The sequence below is a fragment of the Pantherophis guttatus genome, chromosome 3, assembly GCF_059756535.1.
Source record: "Pantherophis guttatus breed Tessera chromosome 3, ASM5975653v1, whole genome shotgun sequence".
Taxonomy (NCBI): domain Eukaryota; kingdom Metazoa; phylum Chordata; class Lepidosauria; order Squamata; family Colubridae; genus Pantherophis; species Pantherophis guttatus.
Genome location: NC_142065.1, coordinates 90,534,892 through 90,553,436, shown reverse-complemented (window position 1 = coordinate 90,553,436; position 18,545 = coordinate 90,534,892). Strand labels below are relative to the sequence as shown.

The window sequence follows — 18,545 nt, the reverse complement described above, 5'->3', positions numbered from 1 at the left end:
TGAACGCTAGAGGGCGCAGTTTCTATTTGTATCTAAGTTTTATCTCCCTTTTCTCTTCTAAAATCTCTTAATTGGTTATTGCGAAAGGGGGAGGAGGAGGAGAAGATGCAATAAAATCACATTAATTGTGCAATAACTCTGTTTGCAACAGAGCGATCCCTATAACAGGCAAGGAATCTACACAGGGTATCAATTGTGAAGGGAGTCAAAATTCCAAAGGATGGATGGATGGATGGATAAACGAATGAATATACATAGTGTGAATATAATGTATATGCTAACCCAAGCGGGGCGACTCGCTTTCTCTCTTCTCTCTTTGAATTTTTAGCGGACTTCAAAAGCTCCAGCCCTGCATTAAATGCCACCGCCCGATCACCTTATCCATCTTCCAAACCCTCTGGGGCGGGTTGACTTTCATCCTGCCCTAGATAGGGATGAGGAAGGGCTCCAGCGGAGTTTCGTTTGTTAGGCAAGTCAAGTTTCCCAGGGCAGCTTCCGAACTCTTCCGATCCCATCCCTGGAATCTGGAAAGAGAGTCAAGTGCGAAGGCCCTTCTCGGAAAGTTTACCGTCCGCCCCTTCTAGAACCGCACGGTTAACTCACCCGGAGGGAGGGCCGAGAGAAAAGCCGGGGGAAAATCAGCTGGGTTTACTCACCGTCTCGGGCCGATCGCTGCCTTTTGTCGGAAGCACACGGAATCAAACCACCGGACCCTGGATGGCAGCGCTGGCTTTATCCGGCTTCTTTTCCCTCCAGCAGCGGCGATGTCGCGGTGGGGGAGAAGACTGCGGCTGGTTCGGCCGCCCCTTTTCTTCCTTGCCGCACCCGCTTTAGGCAACAAAAGTTGCAGCCCGCGGCGAAAAGACTTCCGCGGGCGAGTCGCGAAAGCAAAGCCCGAAGCCCAGCTGGAGCCACCCGGCGAGCGGACGAGCCGCGCTTCTTTCGCGCGCCCCCTGGATTTAGCCACTCCTCTGGCGCTGCCCCTTTGGAGATCAGCCCGGTTGGGCCGACGGCGTGGCGGGAGTCCTCCCAGAACGGGGACAAGGCAGGGATCGGACCAGAGTGAAGACTAGGGCGGCGCAGGAGAGAAGAGGGGGGAGGGTGGGGTGAAGACCGGGGTGGGAAAGAAGAGGTCTAGGTAGCCTCCTCTAGCCGTCCCGCTCCAGCCCCGCCTTCGCCCTTCCTTGTGCCCGGCTCACTTCTTGGCATCAAACTTTTGACGGGGAAGCGCGGTGCGGTCGCTGGTTGCCTGCCGGCCGCGGCAGCTCCGGGTAGCGCGGCTGGTTCCGCGGCGGCTGCTGCTGAGGCTGAGGGATCCCCCCAGCTTTCATTTTATTTCCGATCGCCGACGGTGAAAGAAACGCGGGAGGCACCCAAATCCCCCGCGGTTAGCCTGGAAGCCGCGGAGTTCTTTCTTTCTTTCTTTTTTTTTGGACCGGGCAGGATCGAAAGGGTTTCCCGGGAACGTGGCGGCGCTCCGGTTAGAAAAGTCCATCGGTGGGGGAGGAGGAAAGAGGCATGCACCCCGTCGGCGCCGAGCCTGCCCTTCTTCTGGGTGGCCGGTTCTCCTTATAGACCGCGGCGGCAGGAGCTCCGCCGCGCTCCCTCGCTCTCTCCTTGGCTAAGAGGAGCTCGCAAACTTAAGGACAGGGCGCGATTAATTGGGGAGTGGGAGGGAGGGGAGGGAGGGAGAAAGAGAGAGAGAGAATCAAGCGCGGGAGGGGCGGCCCTGCCGTTCCACTTAAAAGCGATCTTCTGCAAACTGCCAGTAGAGTAGAAGAGATTGCAAAGCTTATACTACCTCCGGAGCGGGAGCGCTCCGAGCGGTCCTAAAGCCGAGGGGCTCCTGCGTGAGGTAGCTCCATCCGCGCCCCCTCCCCGCACCCCGCGCCCCCCCCACTCCACTCCTGACGCTCCGTTTAGCCGTCTCCGGTGTCTGCTTGCCCGTTTAGGCGATCGTCTTAGCAACCTGTAGGTTTGACCTCGACTCCTGCAAAGGAAACCTGTCCGAAGGTTCTTGGGTCCCCCAACTTCAAAGTCCCCCTTTTCCTTGGACCTTCTGTAGCCATTAAAAGACCGATTTTAAAAACACCGGTCCAAGTTTTGCGTTCCCTTTATATATATAATATAACATTCAGCCAAAAAACTGAAATCATTTGACACTCTTGTCTGTGAGTTGTATTGTGCATGCTACAACAGCCTCCCCCACCCCCGAAAAAAAAGGAGATTTCTCCATACGAAGGCAAGAAGCGGTGATCTGCAAAGGGATGGCTAGATCACCGCTCTCACGTCTTAAGCCTGTGGTGTACCATTCACTACGGATCGTGTCACATGTGCATATTACTTTTCTTAATTCATTTCTGATTGGTTTGAAATCGAATGAGGAGTTTTCCTAGGCAACAGCCTGCTTTATATAGTCTCTGGATTCTTCGCTTTTTCTTTTAATCTAGTGGGATGAATAGCCAGCAAATCATCTGCCACAACGCTATGAAAGTTAAGCATTTTAAAGTCTTAATGATTTTTTTTTTCCTGGGGTGGAAATGTACATACTGTATATTTTCACTGAAATTAAAGGCATGTGAGAATGTTGGGCAGCTGGAATTCGCTGGTTACAGCTTGATCAATTTCGAAAGCAATGAATCTGCAAGGCTCCCCAGTTCACAGACAGGGGATATTTATTTAATAAAATGAATTCTCTGAGATGGTTGGGACTTGTTTTATGAATTTTATATAAACTCTTTATTGTTTCCGTAGCACCACCATCCAGTGAGCAAACCTTGGTATTGATATTAAACTGAACTGTATGTTTCAGATAAGGTGTTTTCAAATCCTACTGATTTTACATATTCATGCTCAGCCTATAATCAAACTCAACAAAGAAGTTTAATTTTGGGTAGAAGCTAATTCATTACTTCTGCTTTTTGTACTTTGACATATGATTTGGTGATGCTCAACACAACTAACGATAACAGAATTATAAACATATTATACTGCAATAAACTACAAAATAAACAATCCCATAAAATATAGATTAAATAGGGTAATATATGTAATGATCATTTTTTAAAAAAAAATCATTACAAACCAATTACAGTCCACAAATAAAATAAATTTTTCCTTTATGGCAGAAGAATATCACAAATACAGGTATCTGAACTTTATTTATTATTTATTTTGGTCTCTTCAACCTGCTTAAATTTATTTATTTTATTTATTTATTATTTTATTTATTATATTTCTATACCGCCTTTCTCCCGTAGGACTTAAGGCGGTGTACAGTCAAGAAAAATATAGATACACAAACATCATAAAATTGCTAATTAAAATTATTATTATAACATAGTTTGACCCAATTAAATAGAACCTAAAATTAGATAACATTTTAAAAACATTCACATGTTCATATGTTTAGCCCCGCCTGTTAGAACATCAGGGTTTTGAGGGCACGGCGGAAAGCACAAGGATCAGGGATATTTCGTATCTCAGGGGGGGCAGTTCATTCCAAAGGGTTGGAGCCCTCACAGAGAAGGCCCTCCCCCTGGGAGTCGCCAGTCAGCATAATTTGACTGATGGTACTCTGAGTAGTCCCTCCCTATGAGAACGAACTGGTCGGTGGGAGGCTATTGGTGGCAAAAGACGGTCTCGTAGGTACCCAGGTCCTAAGCCATGGAGCGCTTTAAAGGTGATAACTAACACCTTGAATCGCACCCAGAAGACCACCGGGAGCCACTGCAGCTCGCGTAGGAGAGGTGTTACATGGGCGCAATGAGCTGCGCCCATAATCACCCGTGCGGCTACATTCTGGACCAGTTGCAAATTTAGAGCAATTCCTTGGTGATTTATACCTTCAAGCCTTACAGGATTCTTATGCCTCTTGCCTCATTTCCCTGCACACCTCACAATTTGTTCTGAACTTGACGAGGCCACACAATATGGAATTGTCAGTGAAGTGGAGCCAGGCTGTTTTATACTGCTGTGAATCTTAAGAAGCCATTTACCAACATTCACAGACGAACTACATATGTATTTTTAATAGTGCTTGAGTTTGAATGTCAAGTATTGCGCTAAGTATGTGGAAAAATCAGATGCTCCTGGAAGAGTTGGGGCAGACTTTCTTAACTGTTGGTTGGACTTCATAACCTTTGGTTGGACTCCCATAATTGCCCAGCTGACAAGTTGCTAAGAATGTTAGGTGTCAGTCCTTTTCCCTTGGATGTACTTTCCCAGAGTTAGTGGGACATATAGAAAATTATTCATGTGAGTAAATTGTTATCTAATTTAGGCAAGGAGAAAATCAAGGGTCAAGGACAATTAATCAATAGAACAGCTTGCCTTCAGATGTTGCTGGTGCTTCATCACTGGAGGTTCATCACTGAAGAAGAGACTGGACAGTCACTTGTCTGAAATGGTATAGGATTTCCTGCTTGAGCAGAGGGCTGGACTAGAAAACCTCCAAGGTCTCTTCCAGCTCCATTCTGATTCGTGCTAGAGGAGGGAGGAAGGAAGGAAGGAAGTTTTAAGTTCAGTACAATATGCATATAGTCACTATATTACAACTATTACATATTAGCAAAATTACTGATATCTCACAATAATCCACATGACAGAATGAAATTTCATTTGAACATTTAAAAACACAAATGGAACAACCAAGTTTAGCTTTTCTCTCCTTAATGCTGTTCTCTTCCCAAATTCTTGGAGAGAGGAGGGGGAGATTACATTTTATTTATTTTTATATACTTTTTCAGATTCAGATTCAACCCAAGAAACACAGAGAACAACAAAAGAATATCATTCCCCTACAACAGCAAATTAAGTGCTTATCACCCTGGAAGTGAAATCACCAGCTAATAAGATATATGAATACAAATAACAAATTTCTCAATTAAAAAAATGTGTTGTTTTTCACAGAAGCTATACTGATCAAAACAGGTATGCTAACAAGAATGGTGGCAGCTTTTGGGATGCACAAATATCAGGTTTTCTCCATGGTTTATTTAAATCTCAAGACTGTGACTCTGTAATTGAAATTGAAAATAAAAATAAAAATTGGAAGAGACAATTGACCAGTTCAAATTCCAGACAGCATTTTATTTTAAATAACTGATTTCTTCCTGGATTAGGGAGAAAGGTTTATGATGAGAAAAAGGTGCCAGGGGGTGTTTTTTTAAAAAAATATTACTAGAAGGAATTTTTTCTGATTGTTGATTATATGCCATCAAATTGTTTTTCTTCATGGTGCTCTCTCTCTATCCTGGTCTTTCAGGTCTCTCAACAGTGTGCTTAGTTGCCACTGTAACTGAATCCATCCGCCTTGCTGCTAGTCATTCTCTTCTTCTCTTTCCTAGAGAAAATTTAGAAGATATATTTTCACATCTTCACATTTGTCTAGGTTCTCAATCTCATTGCAGTGGTGAAATCCAATTTTTTTTACTACTGGTTCTGTGGGCGTGGCTTGGTGGGCGTGGTGTGACTTGGTGGGCATGGCAGGGGAAGGATTCTGCAAAATCTCCATTCCCACCCCACTCTGGGGCCAGCCAAAGGTGGTATTTGCCGGTTCTCCGAACTACTCAAAATTTCTGCTGCCGGTTCTCCAGAACCTGTCAGAACCTGCTGGATTTCACCCCTGTCTCATTAGTTAAGTCTGCTGGGCTGGAGATATGAATTTTCTTCCATGATGTCTTGAGAAAATAAGAATGTACAGTAGTTATGTATCAACGAATAGTTTTTCTCACCCTTGTTTTTAAAACCATAGAGTAACATGGCAGACTTCCTTTTACTTTTCTTATTATAGATGGCTGTCTTTGACAGCCTTAAAAATTGATACTTCCAAGTTACCAGTTCTGTTAACGCGTTTGGCAATTGTCCATCAGTATGAATTCCTCAGCTTCGTACTCTTAATATATGCCAGGTTTTATATATGGATCCTGCTGTGTTAATCTCAATTTTCTGTCGCAGTGGTAATTTCCATAGTTCTGTAGCACAAATGTTTCTTGGCTGCTTGTTTTGCTGAATTTAGATTATATATTCGATTGCTATTTTATTACCTCCTTGCTTGTCTGACATTCCTGTCTTCACTATGTTTACAGTTTCCATTATAGTATCATGTGCTTTGCATGCCTTACCTGAAACTAAAAATGAACATTTTTTTCTCTGTTTTTCCTAGCCAATAAAAAACTTTCTTTGATATTGGTTGTTCAGACTAAAACTCATATGTACAGCAGACACATACCTATCAATGCCATAATGCTATTCCATTTTGGATAAGTAGTGCTATTCAGACAAGGAGCAAGAAATAGTATACCCAAGAAATCTAAGAAAAAAAAAAACAGAGAAAAAATTCATGGTGACATGATTTTAAGATGAAACTAAAATTAACTAAATTTAGTTTGCATCAACACCATCTACAGCTACATATCTACATCTCCAAATCTTTCTATACTTGCAAAACATTGTGGCTTCCACCACGTCCATACACAGCTTTATATACTGTCCTTTGTTCTTTAAACTGCTCATCTTTCTCTTTTCAAGGATGTCTTTAATTCTATCCCACCACAGCTTCCTTGTTTCTTCTTCCTAAATTTTTTTCTTTATAAATTTGTTTCATGATTCAATTGTTATTCATTCTGTCTATATGAGTCAACTATTTCAACATACTTATTTTCTAGTTACTTATTTTCTAATTACATTCTGTGCGTATTGAAGGCAATGTATTCATTTATTCTTGTATTACAGGGGTATCAAACTCAATTTCATTGAGGTCCGCATCAGGGCTATGGTTGACCTCGGGGGGCCGGGCGGGTGTGGCCATCTAGGTGGGTGTAGCCAACTGGGTGGACATAGCCAGCTTGGCGCTACTCCTCAAACTGCTGGCATGTTACCTCTTCGCACTGGGTAGACCAGGCCGAAGCCACGCTGGTCCAACGTTTCCTCTTCACATTGGGTAGACCGGGCCGAAGCAACACGGGCAGGCCCTTACATTTTCTAGGACAGCCCTGCGGGCCGGATCTGACCACATTGCAGGCCAGATCTGGCCCACAGGCCTTGTGTTTGACAGCCCTGTTGTATTACTTTTCTCATACCTCACCTACATACCCCAATCCCACTGGCTTCAGTTTATATGTTTTTCCTAACAAACCTAATTTTGACTTCCATATAGCAAAATGGGCAAAGCATATTTAGTACATGGGCATTTTTGCTTGGTTCAACAAGCATTCACTGTTTGCAACAGACCACATGTTACTTATTACCCTTCTACTGGCATTCAGATATTCCCATTTTTACAAAAACATTCTACCAAGGTACCCAAAGTTATTTAATGGCTGATGGTTGATATATATATAGCCATTTGTGCATAATTTGCAAACATTCACTTAGCCTTTCATTGCAACCCAACATCTCTTGAAAATTGTTCAGCTTTTCAGCTAACAATACAGCACAATCTGCATACAAAAGTACACATACATTTATATCCCCAAGCAGCACAGTTTTAATACCAGCGCAAGTTATTTCTTATACATTTATAAACACATTAAACAACCAAGGAGGCATCACAGCTTTTGTTTTCCTCCTTGCTCAGTGCTGAACCAATTGCTAAATATTCCATTCTCATAAATTGTACTTTTATCTTTTGTCATTGTTATTACACTGGGTAACCAATCTTCAATTCCATATTCATGCAAAATACTCCATAATTGAAGCCTATTCACTTTATCCTACAATTCCCCTAAGAAACATACCATCAAAACATTTCTCAATGATCTCTGAAGAGCAAAAAAAAACCCACACATTCTCTGTCCAGCACAAAACTATATTGCCATTCTCAAATTCTGCTCACAGTTTCCATACACTCATAGAATGTAATGAAAGGCTAAGTGAATGTTTGCAAATTATATTTTCAATCCAAAGTATACTTTCAATCAAAATTCTTCCATACACTTCCCAGTAACATTTTTTTTTTTTGCTTTTATTCTGGTTACCCTCCTGTCTGTAGAGGGGAACAATAATGGCTTCCTTCCAATGATAAGACACCGATGCGGTCTTGATATGTGTTAAATAATTTCTATAGCTCTTCCATAAGCAAACCACATCCATATTTTAATAGTTCATGAGTTATGCGATCTACCTCTGCAGCCTTACAATTTCCCAATGTTTTCACAGTATTTGCAGCTTTCTTTTCAATCTTTTCTTCGTGGACAATTGTTCCATTCTTTGATATAAAATCCACAACAGCACTCTGAAAAATTGTTTTTCTTGTCTCATTCCCAGTCAACTAATCATAGGAACTATCAGATATTGTTTTCTCTTGAATTGCATTTATAAGGAATGTTGCACAATTTATCCCCATACTCCTCTGTTTCTTTTATTATCACCATTTACTGACTGTAATTATCTATGGATATTCTATGTTCATACCTACTCATAACCTAGATGACACTAATTCATAGACTGTAACATATATTTTAGTTTTTTTCTTTTTTAAACATAAGCCTTCACTTTCCTGAATGTATTCAGCAATGTCTTTCCATGTATTCAAATTGCCTTCATTCAGTTTTATTACACCCTTCCCATTTTTCTGAGTTGTAGAGATACATACACGTATTGGCATCCTTCAGTCTCAAGAGACTATGGTATTGTGCTCTGGAAAGAGGTCCTAAAACAGCATCTAGTGTGACTAAAATGGCCAATTCGAGAGTGGCAATCCCTTCCACACTGAGGGCAGCGCAGGGAACAGGGAACAAAGACAGCCACTTTTCGTAGCCTTCATAGATCTTACGAAGGCTTTTGACTTGGTTAGCAGGGAAGGTCTTTATAAAATTCTCCCCAAGATTGGATGTCCACCTCAGCTCCTCAACATCATCAGGTCCTTTCATGAAGAAATGAAGGGCACTGTAGTTTTTGATGGCTTAACTTCAGATCCCTTTGATATTCGAAGTGGAGTGAAGCAGGGCTGTGTCCTCGTGCCAACTTTATTCGGGATCTTTTTTGCTGTCATTCTGAAACATGCTTTTGGAACTGCAACAGAGGGTATTTACCTCTGGACCAGATCAGATGGAAAACTCTTTAATCTCTCTAGATTGAGAGCAAAGTCTAAAGCCCAGCTAAAATGCTTTCATACAAGACACATCTGTTTTTCTACCTTTCCTTATATTCCTTATTTGCTCAATACTGTACTTTTCTCTTTAGCATTTCTCCTCTTACATTGCAAATTTCTCTTTACCGTTCAATCTTTTTAATTCCAATTTGCAATATATTGTATGTAGCGCTCGTCACCAGATATACCCATGAGCACATAGAGCTCTGCTGCCAATCACCACTTTGTCAGCTGAAGCTTTTTTAAAAGATTCAGAAGGTCTAGACTAGGTTCCCAGCATTAGTTCTAATTATGCCACATGTTGCAGTCTTTGCTAATGGGATTACTATGAGCTTTGGTTCATTTAGATAGAAGTACGAGCAAAAGTCCACTTTGACAGGTAGTCCTTAACTTACAACAGTTTGTTTAGTCACCATTCAAAGTTACCTCAGCCCTGAAAAAAGAGAGTTATGACCATTTTTCACACTTACTAACATTGTGGCATCCCCATGGTCTTGTGATCAAAATTCAGATGCTTGGCAGCTGAGGCATATTTATGATCCGTTGCAGTGCCTTGGGGGGGGTGCCATGATCCCTTTCTGAGACCTTCTGACAAACAAGTCAATGGGGAAGCCAATTTCCCTTAACAACCATGTTACTAGCTCAACAACGTTAGTGATTCACTTAACAACTGTGGCAAGAAAGGTCGTAAAATGGGACAAAACTCACTTAACAAATATCTCACTTAGCAACAGAAATTTTAGGCTCAATTTTGGTCATAAGTCAAGGACTACCTGTATTTCCAGGTATATTTGCAATAGTCTATGCAAAGGGGGATTCCTAATGTAGATGCTATCTTGGAAGCCAAGATACTGTAGCCACATCCAACCAACTGCGAATCATATGCAGTATCCTAGTATATATTAACAATGCTAAAATTCCATTAAGAAAATTTTTTAAAATGACCCATTAATCCAGCATTTTATTTGTACTTTTCTCACAGTTTTCCTACTTTATAAGAACAACAGGGAATCTTATGATTCTTAATACATTTGTTGCTCTTTAAGGCACTACAAATTGCTTTGTTGTTTTGCAGCATAATAAACTAATATGATTACATCTTGGAAGTAGTTTACCAGATTATTTAAATGTAAAGCCACCCTAAAGTATCCACAGTATTAAAAACCTATTTGTCTCCTAAACATATATATTAAAAGCATAATTGAAATATAGTGAAAAATAACTTTTGTAGCAAAATGATTTTATAACAATACCATATTAAACGTATTACATACAGTATTAAAATTAAACTAAAATGTTGTTTGGCTTTCCTCAGCAAGTTGTACAAACCCATGAGTTGCAAAGTTTTCCTGACTCAATGTGACATGTGAATCTTGTCAATTGTGCAGTATTGAACAAACCATGATTAAGCAAATCACTGCTTATTGTGATGAAAACTAGATCATTCTTTGAGTAAGGCATACACACACACACACACACACACACACACACATGCTGTCTTGAGCAAAAACACACTTATTTCTTCAGAAATGCAGTATCAAAGGAGGCTAGATCAATGCTGCCAAGAATACAGAATAAAGTTTTACTTTTACTTGGCCACAGTTTTTCCAAGAGTATATATGTGTGCCTCCAAGTCAGTTGACCCCCGGCACCTGCCTGTGCAAATCTTCAGGCAAACCAGAAGACATAAGGAAAACACATTAATCTCATAACATATGAGAAGACTTAACCATAGTTTCAACTGGAAACTGAACCTCCTTGACCAAGCTAAATCCAAGAACACTAGGAAATTCCTGGAAGGTTGGCACTCAAAAAAATACCTATCAACAGGCACACAGAGATAAACAACATTTACACGCCATTCACAAAAGACAATACAAAAGCTAGAAAGGAAGCAAAAAGTCCAGGACACCTCCTAGCAACAATCAATACCCAGATAATCAGGGATTAACACCAGGAGCAACACCAGTCAAACAGTGAACAATACCCTAATCAAGGAACTACTAAGGATAAAACAATGCCTCACCAATACTGACAGAACAAGACGGTAATAAAACATTTGAAGAAAACATCAATAGCATCAAGGATTCCACAGCAAAGAGAAAACTGGAGAAGATTTAATTTTGATATTCAAAATTTTAAATTCTAACATTTTAATTTTTATCGACTGTTTTATATTTTGATATTTTGCTGTAGACTTGTCCAGTATTTATTTACTTAAATAAGTAAATAAATAAGATAAAAATATAAAGACCCACAAAGAATAGAATAGAATTAGAATTAGGATTAGAATTAGAATTAGAATTAGAATTAGAATTAGAATTAGCATAGCATAGCATAGCATAGCATAGCATAGCATAGCATAGCATAGCATAGCATAGAATAGAATAGAATAGAAAAGAATAGAATAGAATAGAATAGAATAGAATAACAGAGTTGGAAGGGACCTTGAAGTTCTTCTAGTCCTGCTTAGGCAGGAAATCCTATACCACTTCAGACAAATGGTTATCCAATTATTTCTTAAAAACTTCCAGTGCTGGAGCATTTACAATTACTGGAGGCAAGTTGTTCCACTGATTAATTGTTCTCACTGTCAGGAAATTTCTCCTTAGATCTAGGTTGCTTCTCTCTTTGATTAGTTTCCACCCATTACTTCTTGTCCTACCCTCAGGTGCTTTGGAGAATAGCTTGACTTCCTCTTCTTTGGGGCAGCCATTTAATTTAATTTAATTTAATTTAATTTAATTTAATTTAATTTAATTTAATTTAATTTAATTTAATTTAATTTAATTTAATTTAATTTAATTTAATTTAATTTAATTTAATTTATTTAATTTAATTTAATTTAATTTAATTTAATTTAATTTAATTTAATTTAAAATTTAATTTAATTTAATTAATTTAATTTAATTTTTAAATTTATATACCGCCCTTCTCCCGAGGGATTCAGGGCGGTGAACAGCCAGAAGTAAAAAACATCAAATACAAAATTTAAAAACAATTTTAAAATAAATTAAACATTTTGGCCCGACTAAAATCCCCCATTAAAAATCCAAATTAAAATACACAATTGGAGAGATTAGGCCAGCCCGACTTGATGAAAGAAAAAGGTTTTGAGGGTCCAACGGAAAGTACGTAAGTCCGGAATCGTCCGTATCTCCGGGGGGAGCTCGTTCCAGAGGGCAGGTGCTCCCACAGAGAAAGCTCTCCCCCTGGGGACCGCTAGTCGGCATTGTTTGGCCGACGGCACCCGGAGGAGCCCCTCTCTGTGGAAACGTACTGGCCGATGGGAGGCTCTCGGTGGCAGAAGGCGGTCCCGTAAATATCCAGGCCGTAAACCATGGAGCGCTCTAAAGGTGGTCACCAACACCTTGAATCGCACCCGGAGGACCAGCGGGAGCCAGTGCAGCTCACGCAGGAGAGGTGTTACATGGCAGCGCCATGATGCTCCCATAATCACCCACGCAGCTGCATTCTGGACCAGTTGGAGCCTCCGGGTGCTCTTCAAGGAGAGCCCCATGTAGAGAGCATTGCAGTAGTCCAGGCGGGAAGTGACGAGGGCATGAGTGACTGTGCGTAAGGCGTCCCGATCCAGAAAGGGACGTAACTGGCGAATCAGGCGAACCTGATAAAAAGCCCCCCTGGCCACGGCCTTCACATGCTCTTCTAAAGACATTTAGATATTGGAACACTGCTATCATGTCACCCCTAGCCCTTCTTTTCATCAAACTTGACATACCCAATTCCAGCAACCGTTTTTTATATGCTTTAGCCTCCAGTCCCCTAATCATCTTTGTTGCTCTTCTCTGCACTCTTCTAGAGTCTCAAGAAAGAAAATAGATGTAGAATGACTGTGGCAAAAGAAAGTAAGGATAGTACCAATAGTAACAGATGCCTTGGATGGAATCCTCAAAGCTGGATCTGTACTTCAACACCATCGGCATTAACAAAATTATCATCCATCAATTGCAAAACACAGCTTTACTTGGAGCAGCTTACATCCTATGACAAAACCCTTAAACACCATCAAACGACAGCATCTGCTTACCCAGAGGCCTTGGGAATGACTGAATAGTTGGATAAAAATGCCAAATCAAGTCTAAATATCTGGCTGACTGTGTGACCAACCACAGAAATATGACCTTATTTTTAAAACTATTTTAATCTATTTTTGTGGCTGCCAATCTTGAGGTAGTGTCTTTTGATAGTTGCTATAAAGTTAAAAACACAAACATAATCAACAGTAATACAATCAAACATCATACATGTTTATAATAGCAACTGAGAACAGCAATTTATGAACCCAGGTAATCTCCCAATTTCTACATTTGGGGAAATACCACTTTTTTAAAAAGCTTTCTGAAATGTCCACACTGTCAGGAGGACCAAATAAATCTCGGAGGGTACAGTGTTCCAGAGGGCAGGCACTTTTATGCTCTTCATTGCACTTAAAAAAAATAAAAAAGGTAAACTCACCTCAGTTGAAATTAAGATGCCCAATTTTCTGCTGCGTGTTTTCCCCTCAATTGTCTCTTTCCATTTGTTGAATTAATAGTATTCATTTATGTATTTAAAAATTTGATGACCAAAGAATGAAAGGAAAGACGAAAAGGGCTAGAATTTGTTTCTCCTCTCCAAACTGAAATGGTACCTTTTTTTAAAAAAAACATAGATTTATTCATTTACATAATAGCAATAGAATAGCATACTACATAATAGCGTTAGAAATGAACGTATTGGCTCAACAGGCTATTACAGCAATAACTCAGCTTGGACATCTTTTGAATTCAAATAGAGTGAGTTAATTGTTTTAATTAAAAGAATCATCAAACTAATGTTTGAGGATATATACATTTCTTTGTCAGTAAATATAAATTTAACACAAAATAGTTTGTCGTGAAAGCGACTGCCTGAGGGCCCCTGGATTGGGGCTGAAAGGCGAAAAGGAAGCAGTATGCTCCTTCCCATATTTGGGTAGACCAGGTTGCTTCCTAGAAAACCCATATGAGTGTATGTATGTGTGTGTGTGATATATGTAACAATTTTGCTTATAAGGTATCATTTGTTTCATTAAACACAATTATGCATAAACGAAGCAGGATTTCTAGTGTACCTGTAATGAGAAAAAGAACATGAAAGATTAATGATTAGGAATGGCACCCAATTCTTCAACAGCAACAGCTCATGTTCCCATGAACCAACATATCCCATGGGATATCTTATTGATTTCTCTGCCCTCACTCATTTCCAATCTGGCCAATCAATAGAAGATTATTCGTATATTGATCTAGACCTGTGCCTTTATTGCCTTCAGCAGCTTTATTTCTGAATCCCATAAGAAAAAGAATGACTGGCAGAAATTGCTCTGAGAAGATGAATGCCTGGATCTAGCGTGCACAGCAGGTTACCAAGAACAAATGCCTAGTAGAACCAGTTCAAATAATAGACAGATGTGGAGTTAGAGGAGGGAGGAAGAAGAATATTAATAAAGGAGAATATTTGTAGCTCTGGGTTGAAATGAGGGGTGCTTGATGCGCTCTGAACTTAGTAGTTTTACTGAAGACATTTCATTACCAAACTAGGTAACATCATCAGTGCTAGCCTGTAACACCATCACTACTAGAAGAGAAACATGTTTGTACAGCTTCTAACGAACCACAGAAAATAAATGTTAATGTATTTTTTTAAAAAAAAATTGCTTTCATTTTCCATGTTTTCAATTTATTTGGGGTGTAATTAAAAAGGTCCTGTGGCTATGGAAATGAACATTTCAGAAGAGTTTAAAGCTAGATTATTTAGCAGTAGGAAATATTTATTGTAAGACTATTTTGCAGATCTGGGCTAATTTTGTTTGAAGTTTTTGGTTTCTTTTTTCAAAATTATGTTCAAAATTAGATCCAGAGGCCACACCAAAATAGAAAAGTTTGCTCCCAGGGAAATTATGAAATATTTATTTATTTACTTATTTATTAGTTCGATTTATATGCCGCCCTTCTCCGGAGACTCAGGGCGGCTTACAATGCGTTAAGCAATAGCCTTCATACTTTTGTATATACCTGCTTAGTAGGGCTTTTTGGGCCCCCCAAGTGGTGTTCTATTTTATACAAAGTCAGCTTATTGCCCCCACAAACTGGGTCCTCATTTTACCTACCTCGGAAGGATGGAAGACTGAGTCAACTTTAAGCCTGGTGAGAATTGAACTCACGGTAATTGCAGGCAGCTGGCAGCTAAGTGCTACACAGCAGTTTAGTCCGCTGTGCCACCAAGGCTCTTGTGTTGTTTAGATAATTATTTTTTTGGGGGGGGGGAGTGTGGGATAAAGAACAGCAATATTAAATGAATGCTCCTTGAATTTAATATAAGTAGTGATTGAAAGATTCAGCCCTTTTCAGTCCTGTAAATTTCAAGCTTTAGATCACAAAGGAAGTACAGTCATGCTGTAATCTACAAGGAAACTAATATAAGTACTCCAAATATTTTAGCCTTTCCAAGATTTGAATTGGAACATACTAAAAATAAAAATGGGGTTTAATAATTGATAATGGAGTGTATCCAATTAAATCTTTACCCTGATGGAACTACATCTATCAGCAGAACACGAAGAGAGATAATTCAGCTCTTTGCAGCCTAACCTTAAAATTGCTTAAAATGTACCCTGAAGGACCGGATATCACTATCAGCAGTCCAGAATTATACAAAAGGTTGCCAGAATCCTCCCTGTTTCTCCTAAGTACAATTTACTTCTCCTAAGTCAATCTCCTTCTACAATTTTCTTTGTATCATGGGCGCAATGACTTGAAAGGCTGTTCCTCATTTTTAAGAAAAATAGTTACAGCATGCTGGTAGTTCATCGCATTTTTAAAATGCTGCCTGACACAGGATTATATTATGTCAATATTATGTTTGATAATATTGGTATTATCAAGTCTTCTCCATTCTGAAGTGTCTTCAGTTGGACAATGTTAATGTCAGGGTTCCAAGGAACACCCCCAACGAAATAAAGCTCTGAGGCTTGAGGTTCCTCAAAGTTCCAATTCATTAAAGATGTCATGTTGGCACATCTGGGAAAACCCGAATCTGAAAGCTTCCAGGTTTTCTCTATCCAGCTAACAGTTCACAGCCCTGCCCCACACCCACAAGTTCATCACATTGTCCAATCAACTCTTCACACTCAATTGGATACAATCTTCTAGCAGTCTCTATCAGATGCAGGCAAAAGTTCCCTCATTTTGTTTCTCGCAATAGTCAATCAGATACTTCTGGATTGCTTTGCAAGATAAATTACACTCTTTCCCCATTATTATTTATCAGCAGATTAATTTGTTAAGACATTCTGCCCCCAAGCCAGTGGTAACTCTATGTCTTCAATCCCTTCATAGCATAGTGGAATGATTGTATGAGTAAAAAAAAGAGAGAAAATGGTGGACACTGTTTTAAGGCCTGCCCCTTTGCATGTGCAGCACATCACTGGCATATACAAAGGAGAAGCATATTTATCATGTTGCATCCAACATTTTTTGATAGACAGTAGTCCATGAATTCATCCAATCTTCTTTAATGTTATCCAAGTTAAACTTGTGAAATCTTCTTTCTAACTTGAAGATTTTGAGCTGTTTTAAAAGCGTATCCTTTGAAAACAGGATATTACAAGTGTCGCACAAAAATTAGCATGTTTCATTCATTTACTGTATAAGAAAACAATAACAACATTTGCTGCTCCGTGATTTTTTTTAAATTACCACCACAGAAGCAATGAGAAATTTATTAATTACATATTTTGTGTGTTTGGATAGATCTGCACACTTGTTCTCCTTTTGCACATCTGTTGGATGTTAGAACAAGAACAATTAGATATTGATTCAGTGCCACCATTTAGCCATGAAAATCACTAAGGAACTTGCAGCCAGCTGAATATAAGCTTCCTCACTGAAGTTTCCTCAAGAATACTCCCTCTCCCTCCTTCCTTCCCTCCCTTCCCCCTCTCTCCCTCCCTCCCTCCCTCCCCATGTCTCTGTGTGTGTGTGTGTGTGTGCGTGTGTGTGTGTGAAAGAGAGAGAAGAGGGAGGGAGAGAGAGACAGAGGGAACTAAATACATTTTTCTTCTTAGCATAACACCAAAATAATATAATAATAATTAGATATTTAACAATTGTGGACTAGCTAGTCTCTCTAATGGTTTGTTATAGGAATGTAAAGAGAAATGCAAGGAGAAATGAGACTACTGAATGCTATCTCAGCATTCAGTCTCCTGGGAGGATGGCAAGGAACCCTGGGAAAGCTGTGTGCAACAGCAGCCTGGTCCCCAAGCCACTGATGTCTTATATGTGCAGGCGAGTTTCACCTTCCACAGCTGACAGTTGATATATTCCAAGAGTTTAGTTTCCATTTGATAATCATTGTGAACATTTCCACACTAGTGATTTATAGCATCAACTAGCCATCACTCTGGTGATCTAAAGCCTGCCTGCACTAGAGATTTATCACCATGGCAATGGTTCACCGACACTATAAATTGCTAATGTGGAGATCCGCTGTCAATACATTGTGGTAACATTGATCTAATATACTTCAAGCAACCTGTATCTACATCGCTTAATGATTCAGCCCTCAGGACTATAAGTGTTAGCTTCCCCCCCTCCCTCGTCCCCCTGACCAATGGTAGATGGAATGTAGCATTGAAAATCACAAGTAAACCCAACCACTGTTTGACTGTTATTTGGTCTGCTTAATGTTTTGGCAGGAACCTGATAGAAACCAGATATATGACATTCATATCCAAATCTAGTTTGTGGTTTAGAGAAATAATAGCTTGCCTTGAAGGAGCCTATAAATTAGAGATGCTGGCTTGCATGATTTAATTGTTTATGATGAAAGAGTTAGAGAATTTCCAAGAACAAGAGTGATGAGAATACACAACCAAACTGTATTGGGTGGATCATTTATGTGTGATGAAACAAGAAGAGATGGTCAGGAGCGAAAGGATGATAAACTGAATACAAAAGTAAGTAACTACTGTGAAAAAGATGTGTCAAATTGATGTAGTCATAGAGAAGAGAGAATGAATGAGAACTGAACTGCAAAACAAATACATGAAAATAAGAGGAGGGAAATTGTGAGGAAGAGAAAGATCAAGAAAGTTACATGGAGCTGATAAAATGGGATAAAACAGCACATGAAGGATGTGGTAGAAATAAGGGTGGTTCATGAAGATAGAAAGCTATAAAGATATAAATTATAGTTAAAGGTATTGGTGTAAATCGCATGGTTCATAATAAACCATGATGATGTCACCAACATTAGGATAGATGTACAATCATGTAGTCATTAAAATATCACAGTTATACATTTTCTTTAGGACATGTGATACAATATGTAAGTTGTAATGATGTAATCATACACATTTCATCACTTGATTCCCTTATGGCAGGGGTGTCAAACTCATGTTGTCATG

The 18,545-nt window shown here is 39.6% G+C and overlaps 1 protein-coding gene across 8 annotated transcripts in view; it reads right to left on the bottom strand.

The window, feature by feature from the left end:
- NTNG1 (netrin G1) overlaps window positions 1-2,269 on the bottom strand; it is a 259,982-nt gene extending 257,713 nt beyond the window's left edge. For all 8 annotated transcript variants that reach the window (XM_087890013.1, XM_034437383.3, XM_087890014.1 and 5 more), the window contains exon 1: window positions 657-2,269. The gene's annotated coding sequence lies outside the window, so the exon portion shown is untranslated. The remainder of the gene's footprint in view (window positions 1-656) is intronic.
- Between the last annotated feature and the right edge of the window lie 16,276 nt (window positions 2,270-18,545).